Source organism: Rhinatrema bivittatum, chromosome 13 (genome assembly GCF_901001135.1).
Source record: "Rhinatrema bivittatum chromosome 13, aRhiBiv1.1, whole genome shotgun sequence".
NCBI classification, from domain to species: Eukaryota; Metazoa; Chordata; class Amphibia; order Gymnophiona; family Rhinatrematidae; genus Rhinatrema; species Rhinatrema bivittatum.
In genome coordinates this window covers 21800049-21821078 of record NC_042627.1, presented here as the reverse complement: position 1 = coordinate 21821078, position 21030 = coordinate 21800049, and the positions used below count along the sequence as shown (strand labels likewise).

At 41.4% G+C, this 21030-nt stretch overlaps 1 protein-coding gene across 1 annotated transcript in view; it reads right to left on the bottom strand.

Annotated features, from left to right (window-relative positions):
- Positions 1-7140: 7140 nt before the first annotated feature.
- The window catches only part of CELF6 (CUGBP Elav-like family member 6), a 417202-nt gene continuing 403312 nt past the window's right edge, over positions 7141-21030 (bottom strand). Inside the window, exon 13 of the mRNA XM_029575372.1 lies at positions 7141-9091. The gene's annotated coding sequence lies outside the window, so the exon portion shown is untranslated. The remainder of the gene's footprint in view (positions 9092-21030) is intronic.

Sequence of the window (21030 nt, the reverse complement as noted above, 5' to 3'; positions counted from 1 at the left end):
TAATGATGAAAGAGGGGCAATGTAGTGTCAGACTGGGAAGGTGTGAGGAAGTTAACCTAGAGGTTGGCAAGGCATTGGAGATCCACCAAAGTAAACATGGGAAATGTGCCAGCTCCTCCTCAGATGTTGTGTTACCATGAATGACTTGAGGCCCTCTGTTTTAGTAATATTACAACAAATGAAGAATCGGTGGAGACCAGTATGAGATGGAAGGCACTGCCATCTTAAACTGAGCCATAGGCTATTATCCGACTGGCTCTGTATAGCAGGCTGGACGTCTGAATTGACCAGGCCCATTATTATCAGGTGCCATGCAGACAGCTAAGAAGTACAGCCTCCTCCTTCAGACTCATAGGTACAACCTCTATGACCCAGGGGAATGATACTGGTCTGACATGATGACCTTACTTTAGAAAGTTCTCCTGTTGTAATGTTATAGGTTTGGTTAAAGTAATATTTTTGAAATATATTGCATTAATAAAGCTATTGTGACGACCGTTTAGGATTATCTCAATATGGCCATAGCCTTGAACCCTGTGAACTAGGTTAGGAAAGATAGTGGAGGGAGGGGCGTACCATTCAGAACAGCTCCTCCAGTGAGGTTGCTGGAATGGCCAGCCCCCCTGCTGCTTATAAAAGCAGGTTGCAGCATAGCTGGGTGGCATTTTGGTTAGGAGTTACAGTAGGAGTGGTTTTTTTCTGAGTTGTTCCCCTGCTTGGGTACTGGGCTTCACAGCCTGGGCCAGTACCCTAGTGGGAAGAGGACTAGTGCCTGCCTTGGTGCTAGCTGCATATTTTGATTCAGACTTTTGGAAGTTTTTTGCCTTTCTGAGAATTCCTTTTGCAAGAGCTCTGGTGCCACTGGCTGGAGGAATTCGGGGAACCAATCAGTTAGGTTAGATCAGGAGGTAGGGAAGATTCTGGCACGGGAATGGTATTGCTTTGTCTGGCAGTTTTTATTGTTTGCTTCATTTTTTGTATGTGAATTTTGTCAGCCACCTAGAGCTGTGAATAGGCAGCTTATACAATTGTTGAAATAAATAAATTCCAAATGGTGACCCACCACAGAGTTCTACCTTCCCCCTCCCCTTTTTGTAAAGCTTTTTCTGAGTTAATGAGTTCGCAGGAGGTAATCTGTGGCCAACCTTCCTGCCTGATGAGGGGACATCTGTATAGAGATGCTGTGTTCTCTGCCACTGGAATTTTCCCAAGAAAAATCCCATTGAGACGACTGAAGAGGAGAACTGTGAGTAAGACTTATAATTCTATTCTGATGAATAGAATGCTGGAGTCTTCACTCTCGCAAAGATGCACTTTAGGGAGACTGTGCGAAGACTTTTGCCATCAGTAATTTTGGAAGGGGGTTTTCTGTCCCAGCTAAGGATATTTTGCCCAACTGGGGACCTTGCTGAGCCAAACCACAGAGGGTGAGGAGTTTCCCTGCCCAATACTGAGAGGCACCTGCACAGATAAATTGGAGAACTGCAAATTCCACCTTGTGCCAAGAGCTGTTCCAATTTGCTATTTAAGAACTCTGACAGTAAAGATTAATTTCAGGAGACAAGCTGAGCATCCAGAGCCTTTTGTTGGCATTCACATCCTGTAAAGTTGAATGTGAATTTTTACACCCCCTCCCCCCCCCCAGACCAACAACTAGAGAGTCACTCCCGCCATCTTGGGCCTTGGAGAACTTAGTCCTCCCCCCCCCTCCCCCCCCACTGGAAAGAATCCTGTCCCGGGGCCCTTGAACTGTGTTGGAGTGGGAGAAAGTTAAAGAATTGGCCCTGGGACTCTCATGTGGCCCCTGCCTTCCTGGCTCCTAAACCAGAGGGGGGGGGGGGGGGAGGGTGTTACACTATGGTCTGTTTTTTCCCCTGCCTACCCCTATGTGATGCATGGGTGAGAGTTGTGGAGGGAAGGGCAATGCTGGAGGGGTTCAGTGAAAGGGCTGGATGCACTGTGCATTGTGTACACAAGACATGCTGCATGATACCTTATTGCAACAGAAGGCACTCCTGGCATACAACATCAGTTCCAAAACCAATGCCATATAAAATGATAACGATTATCTTGAAAACAGACAGTGAAATCCCAGGACATGAATCATGTTTCACCTACTGTAAGGTATGAAATGGATCCTCCCACAAATAGTGTGGGAAGACACCAGTACCTGAGAAGTATATACATATATATATATATATATATATATATATATATATATATATAAAAAAGGCAGTCCAGGATTCCACATCTGCTGTTTTTCTAGGCTTCCGAAGTGAAAATCCTGAAATGGGACCCTTCGTGCTCTACTCCAGCGGGCTCCTTCCTAAAGATGGTGACTCCTTGTGAATCTCAGATTTCTGCAGATCCTGAGATGGTTCTGCTTAATCTACTTTGGCCACCGTAGTTGGAATTTGTAGCACAGGTTTGAAGGAAATAAAAAAAATAAAAAAGAATCCTCGGCCAGTCAGTTGTTTTAAAACTCGTTCCAGCAACCGATATTCAGCATAAACAAATGCCAAATGACCTTCTTGGGATTAAGATGGAGGTAGAGTTTAATGCTGTTAGCTGAAGGTTGGAAGATTGACGAATCCTCCTCCTCTGCTCTTAAGTTGTCAGGCAGAATTTTGTTTTGTGCAATTATTTGGTCTAGGTCAGTGTTTCCCATCGCTATCCTGGAGGCAAACCTACCCAGTCAGGTTTCAGGACTGTCACAATGAATATGCATAAGAGAGATTTGCATACATTGAGCCCCAGTGTATGCAAATCTATCTCATGTATATCCGTTGTGGATATCCTGAAAACTTGACGGGGATAGGTGTGCCTCCAGGTGAGGGTTGGAAACAGTGGTCTATTTCAGCTGTAGGTACTGTGCTAAAGAGAAAAGTGAAGGCTTGTAAGTTGATTCTTCAAAATTATTAGACCTTTGGTTGAGATGTTGCATGTGTTAGGAAATGAACCAGCTCTGGCGCTTGGTAGTTTGTCTTGTGGATATTATTCTTTATGACCCGGGCTCAGTCCCCATTGTTTATTCAAAGTCTTTAATTCAGTGGTTCTCAACCCCCAGTCCTCAGGGCACACCTAGCCAGTCAGGTTTTCAGGCTATCCCCGATGAATATGCATGAGGGAGATTTGCATACAACGAAGGCAGTGCATTGAAATCTCTCTCATGCATATTCATCGTGGATAGCCTGAAAACCTGACTGGTTAGGTGTACCCCGAGGACTGGGTTGAGGACTGCTTTAATAGACCAAAAAAAGATCCTGGTTCGCTTTAAGAAGATCTACCACAACGAGATGGGAGAAGCACGGCCCTAACTAACATGGCAGCCGAAATTAGGCAGAGAAAAATGGAAAAAGGGGAATGCTGGGAAAGTTATAAGAAAGGGGAGGGAAGAAAAGCAAAAGAAAAAGTAAAGAGGGGATTTCAGGATAAAGAACTCAAACACTTTCTATTGAGCATCACCTCGAGTTGATATTTCAATAGGGCCAGGGCGTCCATTAGGCAAAATAGGAGCAGCAAAATCCCACCCAGCACAAGACCCAGAGAGGTGAGGTCCCGGAGCCTAGAAGGTGAAAGAAAGGAGCAATGCGCTGGAGCCACTGCCACCACCGGTGAGAGGGAGCACTGGGTCAGAGCTGCCACCGATAGCTAAGCTGGGGAAGGGGATGCACATAACCAAAGTTTTGCCTAGCGCACCAAATTCTCTTGTACCGGGGCCTAGATTTCAGCCCACTCTTTAGTTTACACAGGGAGTAACTGCTGCTATTCTACAGAAAACCCTACCCCAAACCCTCGTAAGGTCTTTGTTTTCTAAAATGAAAATGAAACAAGATCTTGAATAATCCAGAGCACAAAGCAAGGTCTGCAAGCTGAGTTCATAGGAGATATTTCTCTGTTAGGGCCCGATTAATCAGGCCCTGTGCCTTGTCCCATAGATACATTGTGGGGGTTGATTCACTAAAGTCTTTTTTTCCCATTCTGTGTCTATAGAAAAAGACCTCGATGAATCAAGCCCACAGAATGGGGAAAACATCTTTGTGAATCCTGCTCTTAGTGTAACAAATAGATCGATTCCATGATCATGTATAATAGTGACCCGATGAAACAATATTCACCATTATTACAATACACATTAACTACCTGGTGTTCTGTACACTAAGAGAGCAGATGCTTTCCCCCCCATAAAATCCTGGTCTTTGTACAGAGTTTGCATTGTACAGCATGATTCCTTTCATGTAAAATACTCTATTCAACCAATGACCAGAGAGCACAGTGACCATTTGTCCAAAGCTTATTATGGACAATTGTGTGAAAGCATTGACTAAGGGACCATTGCTTTCCACATCATTTGTCATGCAGCTGAAATGGCTGAACTGGAGTTTACAAACATCAACATTTATTACAGTATGTTTTTTAAGAGGAGCTTTGAACAAACTGTATTTGTATTTAATAAATTGATTTTTTCCCTTGTGATTGTAGCTCCTCTGTTTTACATTTTTTAAAAAAGAAAGTCACTTTCACGTGGTCACCAAAGTCGATTGTCTTTTCAAACAGAGGATTATCCTAAGTTAAATGCTAACTTTCTACAAAAGCATTCATTTTCTAAACCACTAGGAAATGTACCAAGGAACTACAGAAAAATGAGAGAATCCAGTGGCCAACTGAACAGAAGGAAATTGGCTGTGAAGGGACAATGGGACAGAAAGCCACCCCTCCCCAATTAATCCCTCAGCAATCACTGAGAGCCCGGAATTCTGTTGTATCCACTTCTCCGCCCTGGGAATCCTACCCTTAACAGTGGTGAATAACAGAGAATAACCATGCCTGAGCTCTTTGCAACTGCGTGATGTAAACATGAGAGAATGAGTTCAGTTATGCACACAGCACTGAAGAGAGAGTGGAGCGAGTGTCCTATCGTGTATCTGCAGTCTCCAGGCAGAAAGAAAGAATGGGTATATGCCGAGAAAGAACAGCATGGAATTCAGATGAAGTCCCAGAACCAATACTGCAAGGGTTTTGCACTGAACAGGTGCTAACAGTTGAATGTGGACTCCTGGAGGTAGTACTGAAAGGTTGAAAGTATCTCTGAATAGAGAACAAGAAATGACAAATTGTTGCAGACTGGTAATTATGGCAGTGTTTACTCTCTGGACAAGAGCATTTGGCACTGAACAGGCAAAGAAATGTTTTATACAAAGTTTGGTTTCATTTCGTACACAAGTTCCACTCCGATCAGATCCTATTGCTAGAAATCCCACTCCGTTCTGAATGTACAAAACTGTAGTTGATGCTGTCTTTCAAAGAGTTCGCTGGTGCTACTGTAGGTGAATACTGTCCATTGCTTTCACCGTTTTTTGGCACACGGGCTAGAACTGGTTGGCTTCATGACTGAGGAGGGTGGTACAGAACAACCAAAAATGTTTAACAGGATCAGGCTGCACATTTCTGTGCACCATTGTGTGGTGTTTTAGAGCTATGAGTGAACACTTGCTGCCATTACTGTTAGAGATGGAGTTTGGTCACAAACATCGCAGTGGCCATGCTATCCATGATATTTTCATGAGTGTGAAAATTTCCTGTGAAAATGTATAAATGTTGTAAACAAGGCACACTGTGCACAGTGCAAGATAAAGCAAGCAATATTTTGCAAAAACTGTCAAGAGATATAAATCACTTTAAAAAACTAGGGACGTCTCATAACATGGGCGAAGAAGTGTGCTGTTTCCACTCACAAGCGAGGTCTGTGACCTACTCATAAAACACACTTCAGATATCTGTGGCAAACAGTATCCCAAGTTTTAGTGTACATTACAGTGTTTTTTCACATCATCCACTGGGATTATTTGTAAGGCAGGGAGATAAGTAGAATAGAGAAGTTGTACAGATACAGTATCAGAGGCCAGACTTGCTGTTGCAACACAGGGGTGTGTAACTCTGATCTTCAACGGCCAACCATTGGTCTGATTTTCTGGACAACCCAAATATGCAAGTTGAGCAAGTTCTTAGCCCATTCTAATAATATACAAAATTTGCACTTCAGCCTGCTGATGTCACAATGCTAGCCCCTTCCATTCAGCCTGGGACTCCATCCATACTATAAACTATACTGTTTAAAATTATTGGAGGTTTAGTCTTCTGTTATAATCCTCCGGCTGGTGACATGGAGGGTTGTATCTGTTGGGTGGAGGAGATCAGCAGCAGAAGCTTTGGCTGGGAGATCGATGGTGGCAGCAGCGGGAGAGAAAGTGATGGTGGAGGCAGACTGGGGTAGAGAGAGACTGGTGGAGATGGATTGCGGTGGAAATAGTGGTGGGGTGGAATGGGGGAGACAGTGGGATCAGGTTGGGGAGAGAGTGTTGGGAACGGGCTAGGGGGAGTGAAAGAGGGGCAGGGAAAGCCTGGGAGAAAAAAAGAGAGCAGTGGGGACAGAGCGGGAGAGTGATGGAGTACAAGAGACTGATGGGGATGAGATTTGGAGGTTGGGAAGGGGTCTGAACATCCAACGAGGTTATGCACTTAGGGAAAGACCGGGAGCGATAGAGGGAACAGACACACAGAAACAAGACAGCAGAAAAATAAAATCATATGGTCTGTCTGTCTGTCCACCCACACCAGCTACTCCACCATGAAAAAACATTGTGGATATCCTGAAAACCAAACTGAATGGTGGCCTTTATGGACTGGAAATGCACACCTTTGGTGTACTGAATTAAGAGAAAAATGTCCATTCATTGTAACAACAATATAATATTATTTGAATAGTTTTAATTGTTGTTTCTGTGGTTTCTAAACACTATAAATGTTACTTAGCAAGATCTATCAATACAGCTGTTGATTTCAGAAGCTTAAAACGTTGGAATCATCCACGGAGATGGAAATTTGGTAAGGTTGCCTGCAAGCTCCATGTCTTAAGGAACAGGCTAGGCCAGTTCCGCGTTTACCCAACTGCTTCTATGCAGCTTCAGCAACTCAAAGAAAGGCAGGACTGCAGAACTGTAGATGCAATGAGGGAAACCCAGGACTGGCTTAGCCTGTCTGACATAATGCTTGTTGCTGAAGTAAGGAGCATTCTTGCAAGAGAGGACTGCAATTGTGAAGCTGGTGATCAACACAGCTCTGTTGACACAGCCAGCCCCCTCCCCCCCCCCCCCCAAAAAAAAATCCCTAATCTTGACCAGTTCTGAGAACTGAATGGCAATTCAGGCCATGGTAGCAAACGGCAAGATCTACCGGTACCGGTAGCTGGGCAAAAAAGAGCTCCAGTGGTGTCTAGTGCTTCAGATGGACCGTATTCAAAATTCAAAGAGAAGATTTGTTAGAAATAGCATTCCAAAGAAGGACTCGCTCATTAGGCAATTAAAACCAAGCTGTTCAGCTCGGACAGGTAAAAGGCCTTTAATTTGATCAAAGTTGGGACAAAATTAAGAACTGGAAGGGGGGGGGAAATGGGAAGAGAAAAAGTTCATTACTGTGTGATTCATCTTTGTTCAACATCTACATTTCACATGATATAAATGATGATGCACGTTAGAGAATTGTGCACCAATTTTAGAATAACTGAGAAAAATGGGCACATTTTCTCTGTAAAGTGACTAACTAGTTCTTTGTTAAAGGGATAGTTCCGTTGTATTTTTTAAATGCGTATCCCATGTGACTTCTGATATTTCACCTGCTTTCCCCCACTAAGAAAAAATATGACTAAAATAAATCCACATCTGGTGAGCTCAAGCCCTTTAGGTACAAAGAGGACATTCATCTTGACTCTGTCGTTTCTTTGCAAGGCAGAAGGCAGGTTGACCAGCAATCCAAATCATTTTGGTTTTTGCAGTTCTATTTTTCCCGTTAAGCCTGTAAGTGTACCTAAGACCGAATGCCTTGGGGTGGGAGCTGAAAAAAAATACAGAGTATACAAGTCAGCGGCTGCTCGAAGGAAGAAAAAAGGAAAGTTCATGGCGTCTTCCCCTGAGCTGTTTCTAACGTGCATTTGCCATTAATTCTACATGATGCCATTTTTTGGTTTTATGGGATTAGGGGGGTCCCAAAGGGAGAAAGGAGGAGAGAGAAGTGGAGTGTAAGTGAGAAAAGGCTGTGTACAGCACACGTCTTTGCCTGTCCCATCATCAAAACTTGTCACCATCCCATCACTTGGACCTCTCAACTGGCCACTGGATCTTACAACCGCAAACAATTCTTTCAGTTAATTTTTTTGTCTTCCTTTTTTTTTTTTTTTTTTTTTTTAAATGCTTGTAGCTTACAAGATAGCTTTTCTTTTTTTTAATCTTTTTTTTTTAATGTATTTCTTTTTTTTTTATATATATATTTTAAAAAAAGCAATAGTCCTTTGGTCCCTAAACTCTAAGGAATGATAAGACTTTGAAAAGAAGTAGATTCCTGCTCCCTGTGCCAGTGTGGACTTATGTCAAACCCCAATGGGATATATTTTTAAATATATATATATATGTACTGTATATATATATATATATATATATATAGATGTATTTATATAGATATATATCTTCTATAAAGTCCAATGTCCTGTCAGCATATCTTTAATGATTCCATCCAGAGGAAAAAAAACTTGTGTTTCTTCTTTTGTTTATAGTTCTCTGTGTTATAGGCACACAATTTCTGGTCTGATCCCACTGGCTTTGGTTAGTTTATCTGGAGCCACTTTCTTAAGCTCTTTTAAAACATTTAGCAGCAAACGAGTGTTTTAAAAGTAGGTGTCACTCCCCGCTGTCTCCATTTCTTGGTCTCATTCTAAGCAGTCCTCTTTAATAAAAGCGTTCGGCATCCTTCCTGTGAGAAGGGGAACTAAAATCATCTCACATCAAAGTTTTAGAGAAGGTGGAGAGGCATTCATCTTCACCAAATATTTTTCCTCCCCTCCTGCTTTGAATATCATTTCTCCAGAAAAAAAAATAGAAAAATAATAATGATCATAAAAACGCAACCGAGGACAACGCTCTTTTCCATCGCCGTGTTCTCCTCAGAAGCGAGATGTTGCGAAGAAAGAAAGTTTGTAAGTTGGGATTTTACTGCACTTGGGAGATGGGAGATGCTCTTCATAAACTGCAGGGCATCCAACCTAGGAGAAAGCAAAGTTAGGGACACGGGTGAGATCGTATGGCCTTAAAAGACAGGAACAGTACAACTGATGCTAGTCCTGTAGCTCCTTCTCACTGCCAGCTCCTGAGAAAAACAAACTTGACAATTAGTGCTGACGCGTAAGTCAAAGATCAGCCACTAGTGCAGCCATTACGGTATCTCTGCGCACCTACAGTCTGACTGCACATGTACAGTCTCTGTCACTCTGCAGTGTTCTCTCTCTCCAGCTTTCTGTAGTAGCTATAGTACATTTATCTTATGACTCGCTCTACAGTATCTGCAGAACAGCATTTATTTGGAATATGTTTTCTTTGTAGTATTTATCTATAGGTTTGTTACCATAATCTACAGTTTAGTTCTATCTATTCCCTTCCTAATTTCTATGCCGCAGTATATTTCCACAGTAGCACTGTGCAATACATGTATGCATACAAAGAAACTAATGCTACATACCACAGTACCTACAATATACTCCCTTCATTATACAATGTCCATTTACTTTCTCTCTCTCAGGTTTACACTAAAAGCTTCTACATCATACTAACCATATTATAACAGCTACCCACAGTGAACTTTCTCTTCAGCATCTCCTGTATAATATCTATATGTGCTAGTACCAGCTCTCAAATGACAATATTTATCCATATTCTAAATGAGCTAATTCTACATGACTAGAAATGTAAACTACAGAAAACAAATGAGAATAATATTTCAATAAAAAAGAAATCATTGGTATAACTCACTTGCATTTTTACAAAACCAAGCAGAGACAATCCCTTGGATAAATCATCAAGAAATGCTCCCCTCAAGGTATTTTTTCCTAATTTGGAAAATACTGCTTATATATTTGGTGCCTCATCATTCTATGCACATCAGGAATACAGAACTATATGAATGCAATGGATTATGGGTTAAAAAAAGCAGTGGGCCAAAATCTCTTTAGAAACATGGCATGGGTAAGGTGCATTCAGTCTCTTCTATATTCTATGCTTCTAGGGATAACAACTGTATAGGCAAAGATTCATGCTGGAAGATATGGAACAGGCATGTGTATATTCATCGCTAAACATTTCTAAATGTTTTGGGCCACATATACTCATGTCTAAAAAATGGTCTGATAGATCAATACATTCTGATTTTTCATCAGATCATCAAGTGAAAAGAAGACCAGTGGTATGTAAAAGAAAAATAATGTAGTTCTTTTTACAGGCCAACTCTCAATGGTATTGAAGAGTTATGTATAGGGCAGGAGTTCTCAGCTCTGGTCCTGGAGGGCTACTGACAGCTCTGTTCTTCAAGGGTAGCCAAGGTCCACATGTATGCAAATATGTGTGTCAATATCCATCGCGAATACCCTGAAAACCAGACCTGTCTGTGACCCTCCCCAAGAACCCCTGATACAGAGAGAGGGTCCAGCACTCTACTGAGCTATTCAGATGACCTAATTTGGAAGTAAGAGAGGCCAAGTGAGGACATGAACACGTAAGAACAGGCTTTCACAGGTATTAGAGGTAGTCCTCTGACAGGGCTGCTTTTCTTCTCAATCCTACCACACTGTGTGGTTTTCCCAGTTGAACAAAAGAAAAAAACCGCAGGGCATGATTAAGTCATACAGAGCGGTGTGAGATCTCCGTGCTAAATATCAGGGGCTCTGCACGTTCAGACTGAAGCATGTGGAAGTTTCAAGGCTGGAACAGCTTGGCCTACAGCAAGTCACGGTTAAGGTGCACGGAGGTCTGGGGGCGGTGCCAAGTGCTCTGGTGGGCAGGGAGCCGGCGGCAAGTGTAACTCCACGAAATAAGGTAGGCGGGGATTTAGTTAGGGCTGTGGGGTGGGTTAGAGAGGGGAAGGGAGGGAACGGTGGGGGGGGGGGGGGGGGGCGGGGGACCAAAAAAAAAGTTCCCAACAAGGCCGCTCCGAAATCGGTGTGGCCTCGGAGGGAACGGAGGCAGGCTGCTCGGCTCGGCGTGCGCAGGTTGCACAATTGTGCACCCCCCTGTGTGCGCGCCGACCCTGGATTTTATAACATGCGCGCGGCAGCGCGCACATGTTATAAAATCGGGCATAGATTTGTTCGCGGCGGGTTGCGCGAACAAATCTGCACCCTCGCGTAAGTTTTAAGATTTGCCCCTATGCGCATACGTAGCCTTTACTCACATATTCTGATGAAAGTCGATAATAGGCGTGCATTTTCATTTCTGCGCATACGTAAAAAAGGGGCGGTCTAGGAACAATCCGGACCAAGACCAACATTTATGTGCTAAATTGTTACTTTAAAAGACATGCGCATACATTTGCCATCTTACTCACGCGTAAATGATATTAAACATATTTACTGTGGGAGTGGGAGGTCGGGGGGAATTCAGGCTGAAGAACTAGGAGGGTCTCAATGAACTGGAGAAGGACTGGGCACATTGGTGGACTAATTGGTAAAACTGGTCATTTCCTTAAAGCGTGCATGTTTTAAAATACACCAACTTATGCAAGCAAATCCTGATACACTTGAATAAATCCTTCTATATTTTTGTGTGTAAAATATACATGCATATATTTTTAAAATAGGTAGGAAAAGTATGCACGTTCGATGCATCGATATACATGGTGCCAGTGTATTGCAAGTATTCGCATGTAAGCATAAATGCATATGTATGTTGTGAGTTAAAGATATGCATATTGAATAATAAATGTGGGTTATAAAATACTATTGTAAATCTGTGCGCAGTGTCTATGCCGCCATCCAGTTGTTTGAATGTTATCCTCCCTGGCTCTAGCCAATCCCAGAAGATGTTAGCGTGTACAAGCTAAAATTAGCGTATACATGCCTATAAATTAAGGAATTTCAGATATAAACTGAGCTTTATCAGGCACATTCAAAATAGCAGAGTATGCTTTCCTCCATATGTTATTAGTGTGGGCTTGCTAAAACCTAAAATATAACACCTACCTCAGACTTCATGTACTCATTTGCCCTGCATACATGCACAGGGCAAAGAAGTGCATAAGGTCAGCTGGTGCCATTTTGGATCTGACCTCAACGGGGCAGGAGGGAGATTCGCTATTTCCTGCCCCATCCTCTGTATCATGACTTCAGAAGGATAAGATGGGGGGGGGGGGGGGGGGGGTCACCTACCAGTTAGAAGGAGAGAGAGAGCTGGGAGTGGGCATTTGGGGCATTGGAGGCACATTATCAGGGGACCAAGGCATGCCAACCCCTCAGGCTTGGTGTTGGCATTTGATATTTAATTCCTCCTCCCCCACAAAGGGTTCAAATTGGCTAACAAGAAATAAAATACAAAAGTTAGATAACATAAAGCAAAAAATATAAATAATAGCATATTTAATAACAAAAATTGTCAATAGACAAGCATAAATCTTGTGCTATCCTAAGGGATCTCAAAAGAATAAAACCATGCTAGCCCTTTTATATTTGTTTTGGGGATCAAGGGATGGGGAGAGAGTGGGGGAGTTGGAATATATCTGCCTCTTCATGTTTCCCTTGTAGGGGCTGTGGTGCAAATAAAATCCCCCATGCTAACCTGCCCTTTCACTTTTGACCAGTCAGTATCTGACATTTCGAGATGTAGCAGTTAGTGAACATGATAATTTTGCATGCTTGCTATTTATTTATTTATTTAAGTTTTTTTTATATACCAACATTCAAGACAATAGTCCCATCATGCTGGTTCACATGAAACAGGAGTGCAAAATAAACTTAAACTTGAACAAATGGTGCGGAAAAAGCAGTTACATTTAACAAGGAAAAATAGAACTTGGAGTAAGAAGGAAAAGGAAGACCAGATAATTACATATAATTACATTGTAAGAGGTAACTAATAATGATGTTGCTGGTGAAGTGTATTGATTGTTAGGAGTTAGATAGTATTGGAGTTAGGAAAGGCCTGCAAGAACAGCCATAGAGACTGCTATAGAGACTGCTATAGAGACTGCATTATAGTGGATGCACATAAAAAATAGTGCATCTTATATTAAGTGCGTTTTAGGTGTGCATGCAAACAGTTTTAATGCATGCATGTTAAAGAAAAAAAAAAGTGTACGCCTTTTGGTGCATAGACCACAAACTAGGTCTATTTGGGTGTTGGGGCTGTTTACTTGGCAGTGTCCTCCTGCACCTTTTGGGTTTCCAATTCAATTGGAACCCATCCTTACTGAGGCCTATAGCATCACAAGTTATCTGGGTATTTCCCTCATTTTTAACCCTCCCCCTAGCCATTGCAGTGACAGTCCTCTAGCTGAGGCACAGATCATGGTTTCCTCTAGAACTTAAAAATAAATGCACTGTTGAGCCAGTCAGTAGGTCTCACTCTTCTATGAAGCCTGGAGCTCCTCCTCCTCCCCCCCCCCCAAGACTCCCACACCGCCACCACAGCATCTCGCTCCTTCCACCTGGTAGATTTCCCCCTCCATCTAATCCTTCTGAAGTCATGATACAAAGGATGAGGGCAGGAGATAGCACACCTCCCTCCTGCCCTGCTGAGATGAGATCCAAAATGGCGCCAGCTGACTTTACGCACTCCTTTGCCCTGGGCCTAGCTTGAGATGCAAAACCTGGGCTCAAAAATCTAAGCTGGGACTCTGTCCTGCCAGCAGGCTGTACTATCAGCGAGCCACTGGGTTGGCCCCCAACAAGTAGCTTTTGGAAAGCTGGCCCTCACAGATAAAAGTTGTAAGCCCAAGAGAGTACAGCACAAAATCATTGTTTTGCCTTTTGTTAGGCATCTGCTGCTGTGAAAAAATAATCCCGTTGCGTTTCCCATAAGTATTTTGTGCTTGTTGTGATGTGATGTCCGTTTCTTCTATCCTGGCCATATGCACTTTTTTCTTCACGGTTTGGGGGTCATGACCAGAAGGAAAAGTACATGGAAGTACAAAGGGATGTAAAATCAGTTACGTTACAATAATTGGGATGGGGGTCGCCAAAGAAGTTAACGCTCATTAAAAAAATCCTGCCATATTTAAGGGTGCACAAACCAATTTCTTCTTTCAAATTAAAAAAAAAATGATTAGAATTACAACCGTAGTGGAAGAAATAATAATAATAATAATAAAAAAAAACAGAATAAGACGTAGTAGGATAAATAGTGGTAGAAATATATCAAGTCGATAGTTGAAGAAAATGTCAAGTAAAAACTGATTTAAATGCAAACAAACCTCTGTTATTGTATCACTTTGGGACCAATAAGAATTCAAGTATTAGGCAAGGCTCAGATAACCAGAATCTTACATTAAATGGAGCAACGAGCACACAGAGTCACGGTACAACAGCAGAGAAGAAAAGGAAAGGTGACGGTTAAGGGTCAAAGATCACAGCTCAGCAAGACTGACCAATCAGCACTCCAGATTTACTTACAATACTGTCCACCATGGGCATTAAATACTTCACTTCACAATCCGCAAAAAAACAAACAAAAAAAAACAATAATAAAACAGCTAAAGAAAATATAGATAGTCAAACTCAACGCCACGCCATGCAACGCGCAGTCACAATCTGTTACATGATGTCATTGAAGAAATGACACCATGGTTTAACTTACAGTTTCTGTTTATTGGGGAGGGATTTTTTTGTTTCCCATAACAGCTAGGGCTGCTAGGCAACTGTGGCCACATCTTGGAGCTATGATTGGCCTGATCTGTTTAGGCAATGGTTGGGTGGGAAAAAAACAAAGAAAGAAAAGATGTTTGGAGTTTTGTTAATGGAGTTACAATTTTAATTTGTTGTATGTACAGAACAGTTAGTCCTTGTTAGTTAGCTCTTAAAGAACATGCAACACAACTGACGGCAGAGAGCACAGCTGTTATATTTTGCTATACTGAAAAGATGACAACATGCAAATGGCAGACAAGTGAGAACTGTAGGAATCGAAATACAGCAAGAGGTTCTGCTTAACCATTCTGATAATCAAGAGTTCAAAGATTAATTGCACTGTGTTACCATTAGAACCTCAGTCTACAATATAGTTATACTCTTCTTCAGAATTTCTCTAATCGTTTATTTGATGTTAAGTCAAGGCTATGACTATTCTGTACATTTATTACAGGAAATGTCATCCAACAGGATAATTAACACATCGTAGCACTTTGAGAGCTACTGCAGGCCTTTGGACAATGTCTAAATGGTGTCAAAAATAAAAAATTAATTAATTAATTAATTTATTTAGAAACTTTTATATACCGGTATTAGTGGGGACATCATACCGGTTCACATATTAACAAAAGATTTAGAAGTACATTTCAACAGGGGAGGCGAACTGGGCAGGGGGTTAACCTAGAGCAGTAGGGAAAATAGATTAAACAACAAGAAATCAACAAGAGGTCATAACAAGAAGACAACAATGTACATTGTGATTAGATTCCTTAATATAAGGAAAAGGGCGGTCACCTAGGGGGTATGAGCAATAGAGGGAAGGGAGGGTCTATTCTGTGTAGGCTTGGTTGAACAGGAATGTTTTTAGTTTCTTTCTAACTATATGCGGATAATTCTAACTATATGCGGATAATTGACATCTGGAAAACAGAAGAGTAGATCCAAAGATTATTATCCATGCGTTAGGGATTTGAGAGGTGTGTGTGTGTGTGTGTGTGTGGGGGGGGGGGGGGGGGGGGGGGGGGTGGAATTGTTTTTTGAAAACTGTAATGTGATGTAATGGGTTACATTGTGCATGGAGAATGTGGGGTGAAGTACATTGCAGTTGCTTTGTTCTATGCTATTGCTATGAAGATGTGCGGGGATGATGGGTTTATTGGTGTGTTTTACAATATTTTATTGATTGGAGTTTTGTTATAATCTGCTTTTTTTTTTTTTTTTTTTTTTAGGTTTTCAGAATAAAAAGTAGGCAATCATATGAAAATGAATAAATAAACATACAGCAGCTTTAAAATCTAAACATTTCCTAGTCCTAGTTGGGCATTCAATATGTGAGTCACCTTAGCAATTGAATAAGCTGTCCATAAGCAGGGAATTTCAACAGTTTTACAGAGGATTTCGATAATGTGCCATCACTACTAAAGTCATAGATTTTTCCAGTCTGGTATGTGATAAAATTTAGCAGCAATTAAAGATTAGCAGGGTGTTTCTAGGATTAGCCAGAGTTTACTTACTGTAAAGTAGAAAATAAAGGTTTTGACCCTTTCCCAATGAAATGTCCATGGTCTTGAATAAAGTTGCAAAAAGGGTTTTTTTGGATAATGTCTACAATAGCTTGGATAAAGTTAGATTTATTATTAGGCATTTAGACATTATTCAAGGACTTTTGGTAGTTCTTGAAATTGATTAAACATGGATAATTATTATGTAAATTATCCAACTGGATCGTATTTCCTGTAACATGCTCATTGTGATCTGTTATGTACTTAAGAAACCCCCCTCAATAAAGTGCACCTTCCTAGTGTACCTTCATACTGACTGCATTATACACACAAACTTTGGATATTGCCCAACAGTATCTCAGATGAGAGATTTCACTTCCTCTCATGCTCTAACTTACCAGATGCACCACATGTATCTGCTAGGTTATCTGATGAATAATTAAGAGTCTCACCTTGTGCATTCTTAGAGGTTAAGAAGACCACGTGAGCCTCATGTAACTCTTTAGCTAGTCACCATTAGCCATCACCTAGCTCAAGAGCAACATTTCTAGTTTAAAGATTGTTCATAAAAATGAAAGGCCTATTTTTTTAAATGTGCTCGGTGCCTGACTTGGCTGGCCAGGTTTAGGTGAATTCTGAGCCACAGCCAGACCGTGGAGGAAAGTTTTCCCTACACCTAGATGGCCAAAGTTTGGCTTACCTAGATCTGGACCGGTTTTTTGGTCCACCGTGGACAGGCCTGCTGAGTCCCCTTCTCCCCTACCTACAACTCCAGGAGTGCTTCTGGTGCCACCCACTCTTCGAAAGGCTAAATTTAGCCATCTAATGAAAACGTAGCCGCTGTTCCCCAGCCAGTTTTCCTAGGGGCCAATGTAGCCCCGTAACTGCCAAAGGTAGGCGGCTTAGACCCTTTGAAAATTGATTGCCAAATTTTTCCCCCTCTTTTTGCCGAGTGTCGAAATTCTAGAGTTGCATGAGAGAAGCAGAAAAGGAATATTTGTTTTCTGACGAATTGAATGATTTTGAATGATCTCTCATACTTGTAGATCATCACAAAAAATGTTTTTCAATTCTTAAATCTCAATATGACAGCTACTGAAATCATGGGACACTTTACTTTGAATAGCTCTTCAATTTCTGTTTCTACTGCTTCAGATCGTATTCTGTGAATTAGGTGTGTTTTTCCCAAATGTTCCTTGGATAAAGAAATCTTCTAGGTTATAGCTCAGTTCTGTTTCTCATAAAACTGTTGGCAATGTTATTTCAAAGGAAGATGCTTGCCCTACGTAGATAAAATACACTGCTGTAGCAGGCTCATGCCATGCAGGGTGGTGGGAGGAATTTTACAACCCTAGATAGCATCAACATTTGTCATCTCCAGACATTTAACACCGCTGCCCTCCTCAGCCCTGTACATGAACGCTTGCCTCATTTCACCCCTAAAAGTATCCAACACCAGCCCTCATCTGCTCACTCTTTCAAATCAGCAGGACAGCTCTGGACCTGACCATGGTAATCCCTTCTCTGGGGATTTGAGTCAGCTCAAGAGCGCAGTCCTCTCAGTAGGCTCACCACTTCCTGCACTGGCTTCCTGTTTTAAAATGGAAACTGCGTGGCAGGAGTCAGGGGGCCTCTGCAGGGACTGTGAGTGAAAGCTGGCTCACATTCTCCACGTCCAGAGAGACAGGGAATGATGCTGCTGCTGCTGCCGCCATGATTTTAGGAGAGCAATAAGGCATGGAGTGGCAACAGGGGCTTGGAGGAAGCGAGGTGAGGTAGAGGCACACAGAGGGAGGAGGGATGGTAGCTGTAGAGGTTGTTTTTGCTACCCCCTTGCAGTTTGCAGTCATGTGTGCTGTCTAATGGGTCATGCCAGCCCTAGTGCCATGTAGTGTAAGTGCTCTAAGGAAGGAAGAAATAGACATCCCTGGTAAGTGTGAGGTAAGAGTGTCCCAAAGAGGGGGTACAGGGCAGGTAAGGAAGGAAGGAACAGACACCCTCAGAAAAGGTAACCGAGGCATGAGTGCTTCAAGGAAAGGAACAGAAGCTCTTAAGGGAAAACTACAAGGGAAAAACAGAGAGACATCTTTGGGAGAGGCAGGCAATGGGTATGAGAGCAAGAGTGAAGGAGGAGACATTTTCAGGAGAGACAAATCAGGGGGATGAGAGCTGCAATGAAAGGTGATGCAGAAACAGAGCGAGCATCAAGCAAAGTGTATGAGTGAGAGCTGCCTTACAGGAAAAGAAGATACTCATATTTTAAAGTGCACTGCTTACTAACTAGAAGGTTAATATTCGTTTTGCTGAAGTGAACAGAAAGGACAGAGATGGCCAAGAAGGTAAACTTTTTTTTACTTCGATTCCCTCAGCTTCTCAAACAAAATCAAAGATTTTGCAATGAAACAAAAAACCAGCAGGGAAACATCATGATCACCAGCGCAGTGGAATGGAGTCTCCAGACAGGTCTGGGGACAAGGTCTGTGTCATCAAGGAAAAGACATTCTGAAAGCAACGATTAGGATGATTACAAAGTGCAAAAAAAGGCCCTTGATCTATAACGTTGTTTGGGTGACACACAGGCCCCTAATGATTCCAGTATTGACAGAAGACCTAGCTCAGGTAAACACTCTTAATCTTACTGAACTAAATATTTATTTCCGGAAAATCTTTAAATAGCTGCTGATGGCACTGAATAAAGTATGAACCACAAAGTCCAGAGACAATTTAACTTCAATGGTCACTACTTTTAAGGCGAAACTAAAGACTTGGCTCTTCCTGCAAGCATTCCCAGAGAGCTAAGAACTAGAAGACATAACAACCCCTGCCCTTTGGTTCTAATGTACTGCCTTATTTATCCAAGATTATAAATTGCCTTATTTATATGTTTAAAGTTGAGACTAATTAGTTCCTGTCTTCTTATTACTTAGATCGAGTATTCTGATTTGTTCCATGTAAATGGCCATGTTAACTGTTCCTTGTAAACTGTTCCATGTAAACTGCCACCCGGCAGTAATTATTACTGTTCTCTGTGAACCGGAGCGATATGTATTGTATACAGGAGCTCCGGTATATAAAAACCATAAATAAATAAATAAATAAATAAATATGTATTCAGGTTTGCTTTTAGTGATTTCTCCTTAGTTATTACACTATTTATTCCAAAACAGGACTTTATTAAAAAGTGAATTTATGAAACTGAGCAATCTGATTGGCTGATCAGTCCTAGTCATATCCCAAATTGTACACAGATCTCAAATCAGCATAGTAAGCCCTCTGCTCCTCAGGAAATCAGTTGGTTCTGATACATTTGTTTATTTAGTAAAAGCTTTTATATACCACTTATAATAGGAAAAACCATGCTAAGCACTTTACATACAAACATAAAAGTCAACTCAAAATAAATATTATGCTGATGGGTACCCCACTGCATGAGCACATTACTCTAGTGTTATCTTTGCTGCACTGGCTGAAGAAGAATCCAATATAAAGCAACATCTTTGATACATAAAATTATCCATGGGGACTCTGACTGTTTGATTAACATAGTATTGCAGTTTTGCTTTATTGTACATTGCTTAGGCTACAATTGTAAGACAGACGATCAATCAAGTGTGTATAAATAAATAAATACAATTTTGAGGGTTTATAAGCCTTCTCGATCTTTAAGATCTGAAGGGAAGATCTTCATTCATAAAACTGGCACATCTGAACATTACAAGAGACAAAGCCTTTTCTCTTGTAGGATTACTTCTCTGGAACTACTAACCTGACAAGGTTCAGACAGTTGAATGTGGCAGCTCTTTTAAAAATTAATTTGTTTCTGTAAATGCTTAAGAACATAAGAACATACTGGGTCAGACCAAAGGTCCATCAAGCCTAGTATCCTGTTTCCAGCCATGGCCAATCCAAGTCACAAGTACCTGGCAAGAACCCAAACATTAAATAGATCCCATACTACTAATGCTGGCAACAAGCAGTGGCTATTCCCTATTGATTAATAGCAGTTTATGGACTTCTCCTACAGGAACTTACCCAAACCTTTTTGAAACCAGCTACACTAAATGCTTTAACCACATCCTCTGGCAATGATTTCCAGAGCTTAATTGTGCATTGAGTGAAAACGAATTTTCTCCAATTTATTTTAAATGTACTATTGGCTATCTTCATGGAGTGTCCCCTAGTCCTTGTATTATCTGAAAGAGTAAATAACCAATTCACATTTACCCATTCAAGTCCTTTCATGATTTTGTAGACCTTTAATCATCCCTCGCCTTCAGCCGTCTCTTCTCCAAGCTAAACAGCTCTAACCTCTTTAGCCTTTCCTCACAGGGGAGCCATTCCATGCCCTTTATCATTTTGGTCACCCTTATCTGTAGTTTCTCTACTGCAACTATTTCTTTTTTTTAACTTGCAGCAACCAGAACTGCACACAGTGCAATCAAGCGATGTCTGTTTAAGCAATGCTTTAGTTGGCAAGGTTTGGACACATTTCTATTAATTTTATTGGTTGTCTGATTCAGATAGCAGATGGATATGGATGTAAGTGGATATGTATGTGTTTAGTTTTATTTCCTATGTTCATTCATTGATTTTATGCTTTCTATATTATCTATTTTGCCTCACAACTATTGCGAGGAGAGTGGACAACACATTTTAATAAATTCAAATACTACTGCCTGGCTCCATCTTGCTGTTCACCTTGCTTTTCTAGGGCAAAATGGGAACTATAGGTTCCTGCTTTGAATGCAAGTGAACCAAACCAGGACAATTTCAGCCTGGACATATTAAAGGGGCATACAGTATTAATGAACAATG